The 14,255-nt window shown below is 41.1% G+C and overlaps 1 protein-coding gene across 2 annotated transcripts in view; it reads right to left on the bottom strand.

Moving 5' to 3' along the window:
* Positions 1 to 14,255, bottom strand: part of DSCAM (DS cell adhesion molecule) — a 627,413-nt gene that overhangs the window by 491,072 nt on the left and 122,086 nt on the right. The window lies entirely within an intron of this gene.

The following is a 14,255-nucleotide window of genomic DNA, read 5'->3' as shown; positions in this document are numbered from 1 at the left end:
TGCCTAAGGAGCTTGCCACCTACTACAGACAAAACAGATCAGACATATACTATATAGTACTGCTTCAGGTGCCAGAATAAGTTTGAGTTTGTACAGGACTGTTGCTGACGTTTTTTCCAAAAGTTCTTCACAGAAGTTTGCTTCTGAGGGCGATATTGCTATATTCCTTCTCATAAACACCATGATCAATAAAAAGCAGTTCCAAAACTTGGGGTCAGGCCACTTTATTACAATGGATATATTGAATTCTACAGTATTAGAAACCTTCAATTACTTTATGTGTGGCTCACTTTCAAGGATATGCAAATGAATATTTTTCATGAAATCAAACTAAGATTCATGGAGAGTTCTAAGAAAGAGCAAATGAGGGATTTGCAAACTTTTTCCACTGTATGGACTACATCTTAGGAAAGACGATATCAGTAGCTCCTGGACACCTTGTCTATTTATGGACGATCCTCCAACCCCCTCACCTTCACATATCAGCTACAGCAATTGCTTGTGTAGTAAAACAAAATTAAGAAAGCAATGTATTAAAAAGCATTATCTAAATTGTATCTGTTCTTATCAGTTTAATACCTTCTTTTAAAACTTATGTTCTCTCTAGCATGGTTATCCAGCCAATGGAATTTCAGAACTAGATCTACAAACATCTGTATCACCTTTGTTGTCTGTGTACTTAAGCCTAGAATTCACTCTTTTAAAAGTTGTTCTAGATTTTATTTGAATAAAATAGTTGAGAGTTTCACTACATACGTAGGGTCTAAAACAAGACATGAGGATTCTGAAATGGTAGCTGTTGAATCTTGTGTATGGGAAGAAGTGACCTAACATGTACGATGTAGCCCAGTAAACCAAACTGAGGATCTGAATTTGAGGAGCAGTGACAGATCTGGGTTGGTTAGGAATTTTATTAAGTTCTATTCCTTGATTCTGTGACCTACAATCAAGTAAATAAACTAGGAGCTTTGTTAAAATGTGAGCAAGTGCCTCCATTTGTTTCACTGATAAATTGAGGGTATTGGATTCAGCTACCAAACACCTGTAGTTCAGTTTATCGAGTAAACTTCTGATATGTTGACAGTAGTTAGGTGTGCTGTCTATTCCGGTAGCAAACACAATCTCTAATGAGGGATCCATCTGAAATGATCATCAAGATCATGACAAATAAAGATACCCATCATTTTAGTGACTTACTAGTTTTACATGCTGGTAAAGATAGTCAATACCAAAACTCACGATGAGTTGCTATTAAAAGCCATTCTCGACGTACAAACCTATTTTTGCCCCTCTTGCCATCATATGGTCTGAATGAACAAGACTGAAAATGCTAGCTGTAGAAGCTGAGCTCTCTCTAAACAATTAGACCTCAGTACCAAATCTCCTCCTCTCCTGCATCAGACAAGCTTGGCACTGAGCCTTTCAACTTAAGAAGAACATTTGAATCCATGTATTTAAAGTTGCTTTTAAGACTGATATTTGAACATCATTTTTCATAAAACAAATGCAATCCACTTCTGCTTGTAACTCATTAAGTTACTAATACTTTAGTGACTGGGCACATTAGTTTTGTTGTAAGATAATCAGCCCTATATCCCCTCCAGGGGTTGACTTTGGTGAGTTTACCTCATGTAAAACTAAAGTGTCCAGTGTCACAGCTACAAGGGGTCCAGTGGTACAGTCTCACCAGGGCCCATGAGGTAATGAGGGCCCAAACAGCAGATGCTGTGCTACCTTACACACCATTGTAATTATGCCACAGGCTACCTGGGTAGATGGTGCTCTGAGGAACAGAAAGCAGCCTGCAAACAGCCAGGCTGCCAGGGAAGTGCTCTCACCCCCTACCCAGCCACTCCCCACTCCCAGCACGTGTAAGATCACAACTGTGGCTCAGCTTCATGTCAGCACCCATACTGCATCTGCCACTCCACCCTTGCCTCCCATGACCCCTACATCCTGGGCCCTGTCCCTTCCCCTGCCACCTTCAATGTACACTGTGGCCGCCATTTCAATAGCTAGGAGCTTATCAAGACAGGTGTGGGAGGTGGACTGGGGTGGGGGCTCAGGCTGAGGATGCAGGAATTGCTGGGAGTCAGATAGGAGGTGCAGGCTGGGATGGGTGTGTGGCATGCAGGTGTCCTGTTGTGGCTGAGCTGAGAAGCTCTAGGAGAAGGGTTGCAGGGGACTAAGGAGGAGGCAGATGGTGGGAGGGTTGTGGGGGAGTGGGTGGATGGGGCGAGAGATGGGGAGTGGGTGCCTGGTCTTGCGGGGTGGAGGAGAAAGCTGGGGAGAGTTGCGGGGGGTGGAGGGGCAGATAGGGAGTAGGTGCCCAGCTCTGAGGGAGTGTGGAGGAGGTGGCCAAGGGAGGTTTGCACAGGGGTGAGGGATGTATGGGGGAAGCCCCTGATCAGAATTAATCTCTTTATTCTCTTAGTATGTGTTTCTCCTAACTAGGCTAGATTCACCGGTGCACTCTAGCGCCTATGCAACATTTTGACAAAGGAAAACCCATTGTCAATCTGGTCTGATCAGCCAGTTTATGGAGTGGCCCAAAAGAAGCTGTAGAATACAAGTGAATCTTGCCTTATATTGGGGTAGAATCAAACCCTATCCAAAAAGTGTGTATATCTTAGAGGTACTTAGAAGACATTACAAATGTTGACGTTGCGGGTGGGAGCTGGACTTTTCATGTAGGTCAGGTAACATTTCTATCATATGGAAGCAGACTGACTTAGTGATGCAAAATGGACTAGGTATCACAAGCTTTGAGAAGTGCTGAGGTAGCAGTTTTGTGAATAGAATTTTAGTTTAGTTTAGTTTTTTTAATTGCATGGCAGTATGGATCCTTGTGTTTGCTTTCTGTGACACAGACCACATTTTCAAGAGTGGTTTGAATATTTGTGACAAAAGTTGTTTGCATTTGGTGCCCACCCACATGACTGGCGAATGCAAGCTAATGTTATTTGTGCTCAAAGTACAAGTTTTTCCATTGGCAAAACTGTGGGTTCAGGTATAAAGATTTGGGGCTTGATTCCCCATTGCATTACTTCCCTTATCACACAGTATAATTCCATTAATTTAATTCCAGTAGAGTTGCACCAACCTGAAACTAGAGTAACACAATGATGACTCAAGCCCTTGGGCTTTCTGACTAGCTACATGTGTGCTTTGGCTGTGCCTTGCTACTTAGCTTTAGGTATGGCACATAAAAACTGAGGTACATGTGTTATGATAGGTGTATTTATTACCAATGTGTGAGGTCTCATAATTGCTGTTATGCAGATTTTCAATTAGCTAAAAATTTGCTGGTAAAATGTTAGTTAGGTTTTGAATATGGGTGCTTTACTTGTGACTACATCACACACAAGATAGATTTTGGAGACTCTCTCACCTGTAACAGAATTACCAACTTCAGATAATTTCTGCAGGACTCCTGCATTATAAAATGTAGCATTATATCACTGCCAGTGAGCATTTTGTATAAATGTGTAAACAGAACTTTTCTCTGTGTAGATAGCTTGCAAAACTGCATAGACATAGCTCGCACATTATGGTTGGGTTGGGTAATTATGGACGGCAAGGAAAATGTTAGGTGTCAGAATTGGGAAGGTGACCCCAACCTATTCTTGCACCCAGCTCTCTGAGACCTTGCTACACTCCCGAAAGTGCCTGGTCTTCATTGTGTCTTTACCTCTAAATTTCTGATGTGAGCTATTTACCCCCAATGTAAAAAACCACCTTCTTAGCAGCAACAACAAAGCTTTAGTATTGACTGACCATCATCCAGTCATATGCAGTGAGATGAATCAATAAAGATATTCCATCTTGGCTCTAACAGCACAACATCTCTGCAGAAAAAAAGTTTTGCTTTAAGTAATGCTAAAATATATGTCCAGAAGAGCAATTCTTGACTGAATCTCAGATGGATACACAAAGAAGATATTCTGGAGGGTAAAATAAAAGGCATGAGTATTTTCAAATGATCAGTACTGCAGCTTATTGGATTTCAGTCTAATGTAGGTCAAATATACCTCTCCAACTATGGTGCTGCCCAGTGAGTCCAGGGAGAGAAAGAACAGAGTCTTTGAACTTAGTGCTTAAAAAAAAAATGTTACTAAAAGCTGGTCAGGTGGGTACTATTGGAATGGAAGGGGTCTCCGGAGTCCTGCTTCTCAGTGAAGTGACTGGATGCCTCAGTGAGGAAAAATTCTATTTGAAGGACCAGTTTGAATATTCACCTGTAGAATTTATGGTTACTCTTTGTGACCTATAATGTGATATTTTTAAAAAATAGGTTTGTGCTCCTTTTGACTTCTTTAATAATAATAAAAAAAAGACTACAATTTTTGTTGCTGGTTTTTCTAAAATAATTTTTCTTCTCTTTTTATACCTTTCAAGGTATCAGTATCATTATTGCTCCTCTCTGCTTTTCCTAAAAGATTTGTTCCAGGTTTTAGATATATATTTGAAATTTATAACACCTTAATTAAAGGAGTTTAGGGTGTTGAATCTAAACGAAAACCTCCTCTCTCTAGTGTCATCAGGCATCAGAATTTAAAAATATTAACAAAAAACAAGAATTTTAGAGAGTCTGACTAACTATCCCTTCTCTCTCTGCTGATGTTTCACTTCCTTATAGTTTGTAATACAATAATTTTACTCCAGTCACCACAGAAATCTCAAGGATGGTCAAGTACTAAATTTCTAATTAAAAAAAAATCCTTGGTTGTTCTTCATTTACCATAAAGCAACACACAAACACATCATTTTTCCTTGCTTTGGAGGTCACCTTTAAATGAGCTGCCAAGAATCACTAACTGTGCAATGGCAGCTGGCTACCATGAAAAATTAGAAGCAGGGAGAAAATGCAGACCAAAAATGGTAGGCCTGTATTAAAGGCTGCCCAAGGCAGACAGCTGAAACCTTGCCACCTGGGACTGACAGCTGGAGCCCCAGGTGGCAGGGCTCCGGCTCTCAGTGCCCCACTGTGCCACATACTGACAGTGCAAACGCCTCTGATAAGGACGCACACAACCAACAGAAGGTGCTAGTGTGGACATGCCAACCCGATTTAATTACTGTGGTGGCTGAACATCGACATAACTTACATCAACTTAACTTTGTAGTGTAGACTTGCCCTCAGGTAAGAAATAGTGACAACTTTTTTGGGATCCAGAGAGTCTGCTTTTAAAAGGACACAACTAATGTAACCTAAAAGAGGTGCCAAAATGCATCATGCTATCTGAATTTCTTTTAAAAACTTCATCAAAAATGCTTTTTAAACACCCACCTTCCAAAAACTTTAAGTCTAGCATTCATAACTTGACACTACAACAGTAATTACCTATGTAGGATGCCTGTATTTTGCTAATGTAGAGACATTAAGTAAGAGCCTATAAGAGTTATTTTAATTCCAGTATGTAATGTCTGCATTCTCAATAGGATTAAAAAGGTGTAGACACAATTTATAAATAAATTCATACTAGCAAGTCATAAGCCATAAAGTAATAAAGACAACCCCAAATTCAGGCCTTTTGAAGAAAATGGGAGTTTTGCCAATATCCCTCAATATAAGCATTCATATAAAGTAAAAACCCATACACAAGTAGATCCTTTCTGCAAATAACCTATTTCTATTGTTGAACTAAAAACAATAAAAAGTAAATGTGGGCAAAAAATTGTAAACATTCAATTTCCTAAAAAACAACAATAATCTGTTGTACAGTTACTATATTTAATCACCTAAACACAACCAATGCACAGCACATTCAAATTATAAATGACTCAAAGGGCTGGAGTTTGATACTATAAGGGAACAAAATCAATTTCTGTGCTATTCCATAAAATAATCCACACTCCACAGCCTCTTTCCCCCCCCCCCCCCCAAAAAAAGGCCAGACTCTCCCTCTATGCTATAGACTGATGAATGGGATCATCAAATGTTCTTTGCTTATCATTAGACTCATGTTTCGCTTGCCTCTGCACAAAAACTAACTCTCAGTCTTGCTTGTTTATATAAAGCATAATTCAGGGGGGGGGGGTGTTACATGTAACTACAGTATGCATTTAAATATAATCTGCTTGCGTAACTCACACACCTTCTGGGCATGGTGTTCTGTCCCATCTAGTGGCACCAAGACCACTTAGTGAGAGAGAGAGAGAAAATAAGTCTGTTCTACAGCCTAAGGTAAGAGTCAGTTGGCTTTTAGCTCATGTGATAGAGGCTCATACACTAAGCTCCAGAGGCCCCAGATTCAATACAGCCCACTGATGACCAGGGTCTATCAGAGTTACACTTGCACACATATATGTACTATAGTGAGTATTTTTCTTATATATTGATTTATATATTGTATTTAGTGGCACATATTAACCTTTTGCATTTTTGAACAATTAGTTGGCAGGCATGACCTTCTGATCAAAAGCAGCACATGCTAGATGTCCCACACTCTTGCTAGAAGGCAATAATCCTTGTATAAAGGGAAGTATGAAGTCCATGCATGTCACCTGCTATTTCTGCTGTTATTTAAGAATGTCTCTTGAGCAGCTGAAGGGAATCAAGGAAATGTTTCCACAAAAATTTCAGACAGTCAGCCAGCAAACAGGTGTGGGGTGGGGAAGGGTGATTTCACCAAAAACATTCAAATTCAAATTTCAGAATTTGAATGATTTTGACCAGCTCTATCCACATCATTTCTTAGGCACCACACAACCAGTTTTTACAGTAATCCCAAAGATTAACAAATCTGAGGACAAAAGGAATTAAATTTTGGATAATAGAGTAGTTTCATAATCTGTTTTTAAGCCTGACAATATTTCTTTGCTGTTTTCCATCCCACCCAGTCAATACTTTTATATGTATAGGCAAACACACAGAATGACACACTATTCAATGATTACATTACAAAATTAAAATAAAAAAGATCTACATATAATCAAAATATGCTTGAGTTGATGGAGAAGTGTAACCAGCTGTTATACTATGCTTCTACATCTGTGACACTGTTGCAAGTTGAACAGTTGAGAAAATGCTGGAGGATGCCATCACATTTTGGGGTGTACGTGCCATAACTTTATTTTCCTAGTTTAAGAACTGCTTTGTTTCTCTTTTTTTAAAATGTTTTATTCTAATCTCCTACCACAGTCTTATGAAATTAATCATAATATATATTCCTCCACCTCCTACATCAAGAGCTTGTCTATACTTCTGTCTAAATCAGCACTGCTGAGATCGATGCGGTGTCGATTTAGCAGGTCTGGTGAAGACAAGCTAAGTCAATGGCAGAGCGGTCTCCTGTCGACATCTGTACTCCACCTCTCCGAGAGGCGGAAGGTAAGTTGGCGGGAGGGCATCGCCATTAAGTAATCTCAAGATTTTCAGATATAAACCCAGAGTCAGCAAGACACTTACCATGTGCTTAACATTAAAGTACCTTGCTGAACTGGGGCCTTAGATCCATCCTGCAACCCACTGGACAGTCTTTGTATGGAAATTGGATGTTGTTTCATTCGTTCTGCAATCAAGATGAAAAGCCAAGGGAAAGCTCTAAAGGCTTTTTACTCAAAGAATGAAGCTTGGGATAAAATACCAGTAAAGAGAATCTCCTGACTGTGTAATTCTGAAGGTAGGAAGAGAGATTCTGGACATAGTGTCACCTTATCAGAAGAGGACACAGTGTATGATGGGTCAGCCATTAAGGCTCCAAGCTTCCTTACCTGCTGGCTGAGGTAATGGCTATGAAGAACAAGGTCTTGAGGGACAAATGAAGGAGGCAAAAATTCCCCACAAGTTCTAATGGGGCTATCGGCAGTACATTGAGGACTACGCTGAGGTCCTATGGTGGAGCTGGCTTGCTGACAAGAGGGAAGAGGTTGAACAGGCTGTTGATAAACCTTTTAGTGGTCAGGTGGGTGAAGACTGAAAAATCCTTGATGCGGGTGGTGTGTGTATGAACACCTGTGATAGCAACTAGGTGAACCTTAATGGAGCTCAGCAATAAGCCTGGGTTTTTTTTAAATTCAGCAGGCAAGCAAGATTGTGTATCAGACAGGACACAAGAGGGCTAGCTCAATGGTTTGAGCATTGGCCTACTAAACCCAAGGTTGTGAGCTCCATCCTTGAGAGGGGCCATTTAGGGATCTGGGGAAAAATCTGTCTGGGGATTGGTCCTGCTTTGAGCAGGGGGTTGGACTAGATGACCTCCTGAGGTCCCTTCCAACCCTAATATTCCATGAGTCTATGACTGGAAGGGACCTTGAGAGGTCTTCTACTCCAGTCCCCTGCACTCATGGCAGGACAAGTATTATCTAGACCAGGGGTTCTCAAACTGGGAGTTGTGCAATTTAAGCCCATTGCTTCTTGCCCTATTCAGAGGATAAGAAAAACATTTTTTCTCCTTCCTCTTTGTAACAACTATTCATGTACTTGAAAACTATCATCATGTCCCCTCTCAGTCTTCTCTTCGCCAAACTAAACACAGCAAATTTTTTCAATTTTCCATCATAGGTCACATTTTCTAGACCTTTAATTATTTTTGTTGCTCTTCCCTGGACTTTCTCCGATTTGACCACATCTTTCCTGAAATGTGGTCTCCAGAACTGGACACAATATTCCAGTTGAGGCCTAATCAGCACAGAGTAGAGCAGAAGAATTACTTCTCATGTCTTGCTTACTCCTGCTAATGCATTCCAGAATGATGTTTGCTTTTTTTGCAAGTGTTACACTGTTGACTCACATTTAGCTTGTGGTCCACTATGACTAAGGCTATGTTTTAGTCATGGATATTTCTGGTAAAAGTCATGGACAGGTCATAGGCAGTAAACAGGCCCGTGACCTGTCCATGACTTCAACTATATACCCCTGCCTAAATTGGGGGGTGGGGAGGTGCAGACCGGTGCTGCAGGTGCTCAGGGGGGTGGCCCGGGGATTCTGCGGTTGCTGGGGGGAGATCCAGGGGGCCAAGGGTGGCAGCATGCATCCTGGGACCCCCACTGGTGCTGGAGAGGGGGCTGGCATGCTCCCTATCCATCTCCTCACCTCCTCAGAAACAGCGACATCCACCTCGCTCAGCTCCTAGGCAAAGGCATGTCTAGGCAGCTTTGTGCACTGCCTATGCCCAGAGAGCTGGCTCCGCAGCTCCCAGTGGCTAGGAACTGTGCCCAGTGGGAACTGTGGGGGAGGAGCCTGAGGGTGGAAGCAGCGTGCAGAGCTACCTAGCCACTCCTCTGCCTAGGAGCTGAGCAAGGGGAATGTCGCCACTTCCAGGGAACTCCCTGAGGTAAGCACCACCCAGAGCCCACCTCACCCCGTCCCACACACCAATCTCTTGCCCCTTCCCACATCCAAACTCCTGCTGTGGTGTGGGGAGCGTAGTGGCCCGAGACTGCTCCAGCAGCAGCCAGTGCAACTGGCCCAGGGGCTGCCTGAGCTGCTCAGGTGGCCCGTAGGCCAGGCACAGCACTCACTGCAGAAGTCACAGAGGTCCCAGAAAGTCAAGGAATCGGTGACTTCCATGACAAACTCGCAGCCTTAACTATGACCCCCTGATCCCTTTCCACAGTACTCTTTCTTAGGTAGTCATTTCCCATTTTGTATGTGTGCACCTGATTATTACTGCCTAAGTGGAGTACTTTGCATTTGTCCTTATTGAATTTCATCCTATTTACTTCAGACCATTTCTCCAGTTTGTCCAGATCATTTTGAATTTTAACCCTATCCTCCAAAGCACTTGCAACCCCTCACAGCTTGAGATCATCCTCAAACTTTATAAGTGTAGTGTCTATGCCATTATCTAAATGCAGAAAGGCTTGCTGAGGGAGTCCACCCTGGTGGATAAACCACTGAGATCTGTACTGAGTGTAATACACACCAGTTTCATAGTTTTACAAATTCAGTGCATAAGGGCTGGAATCTTGCTTCTCCTTGTTGATGGATATAATATGTTGCTGCTCTGGTAGCCAACTTTATTCTGATCAAATGGCCCCTGATGTGGAGTAGAAAATGCTGGCCAGTGTAACGAATCACTATGAGCTCCAATATGGAGGATCTGCCTCCTGAGGGGTCCACTGGCCCTGAGCTCTGAAGCATATCAGGGAGGTGGCTGTAGTGATGACCCTCACAGAGGAGGCTGCAAGAACGCAACTCCCATGCACACCTTTTGTGCCTTCTTTTACTAGTTAGAGAATCCAGGACCCTCTGAGGTATGGACACCCTATTGGATAGAGTTAGGCTGTGTTTGTTGAGGGTGTAGATGGTGAAAAGCTAGGCCTAAGTGAGTGGGAGGTGTTACCTAAATGGTTGGAAAACTCATGAGAGTATCCAAACTTTTGCATTTCATCTATAATTAATCAAGTGGCTATGAAATTATTTTAAAAGATAGAAAGCTTGGAGGGTCAATATAGATAAATCCTCGACTGTGTGAAATACTGAATTTTTAAAAATCCGAAAACGTTGTGATAAATTATAAGCATCTTTCAATGGCTCAAAGGATAATAAAATGTCACAATGAAGCATTTCATCATCTCTTTATTCCTTCCTTAAAGATTCCACTTTGCAAACTAGGGGAAAATAAGATAATTACATATAGGAATGAGAAGAGATAGCATATTGCTATACTGCAGCATACTGTTAATTATATTTATCACTTACATTGGACTTATGCATACTTTTAAATTAATTTTCCAACACTCACAGGTGTTAGTTCAATAAGTAATTTCATTTTACAACTTGAAACACTGTGGGGTTACATGATTTGCCCAAGGTCATATATCAAGTCAGTGCCAGAAATTACGCTGTAACTAAGTCCTATACTTAGACCACATGATATAACCTTTAGGCCACATTTTCAAAGCCCCCCACAAGGCATTTCTGTACATTTTGTATGTGCCTGCATTGGCTTTCATATTTTAGCCCTTTGTACTTTACCTGGGAGTGGTTCCAATATCAGGATCACCAATGGGCTATCTTCTGTTGTTAAAAGAGACATCCCTTTGAGCTACACAGAGCTCTTCTCCTGAGCTCTGTGTAGCTCAAAAGTTTGTCTCATTCTCTAACAAAAGCTGGTCAAGTAAAAGGTATTACCCCAGCCACCTTGTCTCTCTAATATCGTGGGAACAACACATCTACAACAACACTGCAAAAATGTATTCTGTCGTCAGTCCAATCAGTCCCCAGTCCTATCGTGTGTAATGGAAGCTCAGCTTGCTGTAAATTTGGTCCCAGGGCCTGTGTTTCGATTTGATTAATATGTTCCAGAATTGGTCAAACATTTTGGTTTGAAACTTTGGGGGAGACGGGGAGGTATGAAAAACCTTTTTGAATGAAAAAAGAAACTTTCATGTAAAGTTGATCTTTTATTTCTTTACATATATGTTTACAAATATCCTGTTTTTTCCATCAAAACTGAAAATTTGGAATTTTGGTGTATTTTTATCTCCCCCTCCCCCCCCCCACATTTCTTTTGCTCCTGAATGAAGCAGAATAAATTATGCTTGAGGTTGCCCCTCAACACACTTTTCACATTTACTTTACCCAGTGACTTCCCCTGCCGCCTCTCCCTGACCAAAAAAAATGCAGAAGTTTCGAAAAGCTACAGAACGGTAAAAGGAAAAATGAAACAGATGGAAGAAAATGAAATCCTGAAAATTCCAAACCCTTATCACCATTCATTCAGCAGCAAAAAGGAAAATAAAAAGGGAGGAGGAGAAAAAAATGAACTTTAAAATTTTTAAAAACTTTTCAAAAAAAATTGTAAACATTTTCAGTGAAGTGAAAAAACGTTCCATTTCAAATCCTGAAACCCAGAAACAACTTCAACATTTGGAAGTGTTTTGCAAAGTTGTTTCCCCATTTTTCAACTAACTCTAATGTCTCTCCTCTCTTTGTGCCTTGAAATATGGTGAACACATTTGGATCAAACTTCAGAAGCAGATGGTTATTCTGAGGACTGCACACCAGTCCAATGACCTCCCCCCACATTTCCAATAACTTCCAGGTGATATTAAACAGGGCAGTGGAGGGACAGCTGCCCTGTGGTGGCAAGCTGAAATTCCATTACTGTCCTTTGAGGGTGTTCAGGTTGTCTCTTCAGCACATTTTTCCATTGTTTTATATTCACTGGTATGTCTGCATTTTAACTTTATTGCCACATCTCTCATTCTGAGGCCATTTCCAAAGCCAGATTAACCCAATCCTCGGTTCTGTCCTGCTCTTCTGGACCCTCACTAGTTTTCTTTCTAATCTCGTTGTACAATTCTCACACCTGCTGATTATAAAAACAATAAATCTAAAATGGCCTAATAGATTGTCATCACAATAATGTTGGACCTACAGGACCAAGTTCAGTCCAAAAATCATTTTTATGATCGTCTTATAAACTCCTGAATACAAGATTTCTGAACAGAAATGCTGATAGATCTCTATAAAAGTACTCATATAAGATCGCTATAAAAAGTACCCATATAATAATTGTAATGTAGAGGTTGTGACGGTACCTCCCATAAGGCTCTATGGAAATATGCTTAGAATGTGTTTCATGCTACATATGCCATGTAACATATCTCTGTAAAGATTATGATCCACTGAATGTATTAATCCCATTTGTATGCACGTATCATTTTTGTATTCAATGTTATGAATGTTGGCTGTGTACTGGCTTGATTTCTAAATAACCCTTAGTAGTAGAGCATTTGGTCAGTTCCTGGAGAAAGGAATGTTGAAATTAAGTACTTAATCAAGAAACACTTAAAAGACAATGGATCTTGGAATGCTCCAATCCACATAAGAAGTCTACTTGAGGATGTTCAAGGTAGCATGTAAACAATGGCTGCTACCTGTAAAAACTGAGAGTCATGCATGGACATGTTACTTGCCCAGGTGACTCCTAAACTCCATCTTGGAGCTGGACTTTGCATAGGAGTGAGGAGGGGGTCTCCACCCACAAGATAGAGTCTATTTAAACCCCTGGGAGACCCCTCCATTTTGTCTTCAGCTGGCTAAAGAGACAGCCTCTCCACACCCCCACCCCATCCCCCAGGATACTTGGAAGAAACTGGAACAAAAGGCAGTGACTGAAAGGGGTGTGACATGTGAGTGATTGCTGGACACAGGCTAAAAGGAGATTAGTCTGTAACAGGGAGCACTCTGGAACTGGTGAGGATCTTATCTGTATTCAGTTTGATTAGACATAGATTTGTGCATTTTATTTTATTTTGCTTGGTGACTTACTTGGTTCTGTCTGTTACTACTTGGAACCACTTAAATCCTACTTTCTGTATTTAATAAAATCACTTTTTACTTATTAATTAACTCAGAGTATGTATTAATACCTGAGGGGGGGGCAAACAGCTGTGTGTATCTCTCTATCAGTGTTATAAGGGTGAACAATTTATGAGTTTACCCTGTATAAGCTTTATACAGGGTAAAATGGATTTATTTGGGTTTAGATCCCAATGGGAGTTGGGCATCTGCATGTTAAAGACAAGAACACTTCTGTTAGCTGCTTTCAGGTAAGTCTGCAGCTTTGGGGCAAGTAATTCAGACCCTGGGTCTTTGTTGGAGCAGACGGGTGTGTCTGGCTCAGCAAGACAGGGTGCTGGGGTCCTGAGCTGGCAGGGAAAACAGGGGTAGAAGTAGTCTTGGCACATTGGCTGGCAGCTCCCAAGAGGGTTTCTGTGATCCAACCTGTCACAGAGGTAATGGTGTTAAAGATAAATTTTAAAACATCCCTCAAACCTGAGTTGCATGAATCTTGGTTGTGGTACGGTAGGACAAAAAAGCAGTCTTAACGAAGCAAGCAGGGCACCCAGATGTGACCATATACTTCAGTACTCCTCATTAATGCACTGGGTTGAAGCCAATACCTACTTGCGCCTCAGCAACTCGTGAATCTTATGATCCTGCAATCAGAATGAAGGTGAAAAATGCCTGTGTATTTAACTAAATAGGTCCCTATTAGGAATGCAAAAATGGCATTGATTTCATTTAAGAGGAGCAGCTTGGATGAATGACGTAGTTAAACTGCTACATGCAAATCATCTCAGCTCTAACAGTTTTAATTCAGGAGAAAATACAATATTCTGCACAAATGTTCTGAAGGAGTTTGTTAACATACAACATGTTAACTTAACTGAACTGAAATATTCAGTATTCCTTTCTCCATATAAGAGTCTGGGGAAGAATTTAGGAAATTAACAGTACTGTAGAAAACTCCAGCTAAGCCACTTAACTTCCACACATGATTCAGATAAGGTATTAA

The sequence above is a fragment of the Mauremys reevesii genome, linkage group 1 (genome assembly GCF_016161935.1).
Source record: "Mauremys reevesii isolate NIE-2019 linkage group 1, ASM1616193v1, whole genome shotgun sequence".
Lineage (NCBI taxonomy): Eukaryota > Metazoa > Chordata > Testudines > Geoemydidae > Mauremys > Mauremys reevesii.
The sequence above is the reverse complement of the archived record's forward strand: the minus strand, read 5'-3'. Positions and strand labels throughout refer to the sequence as shown.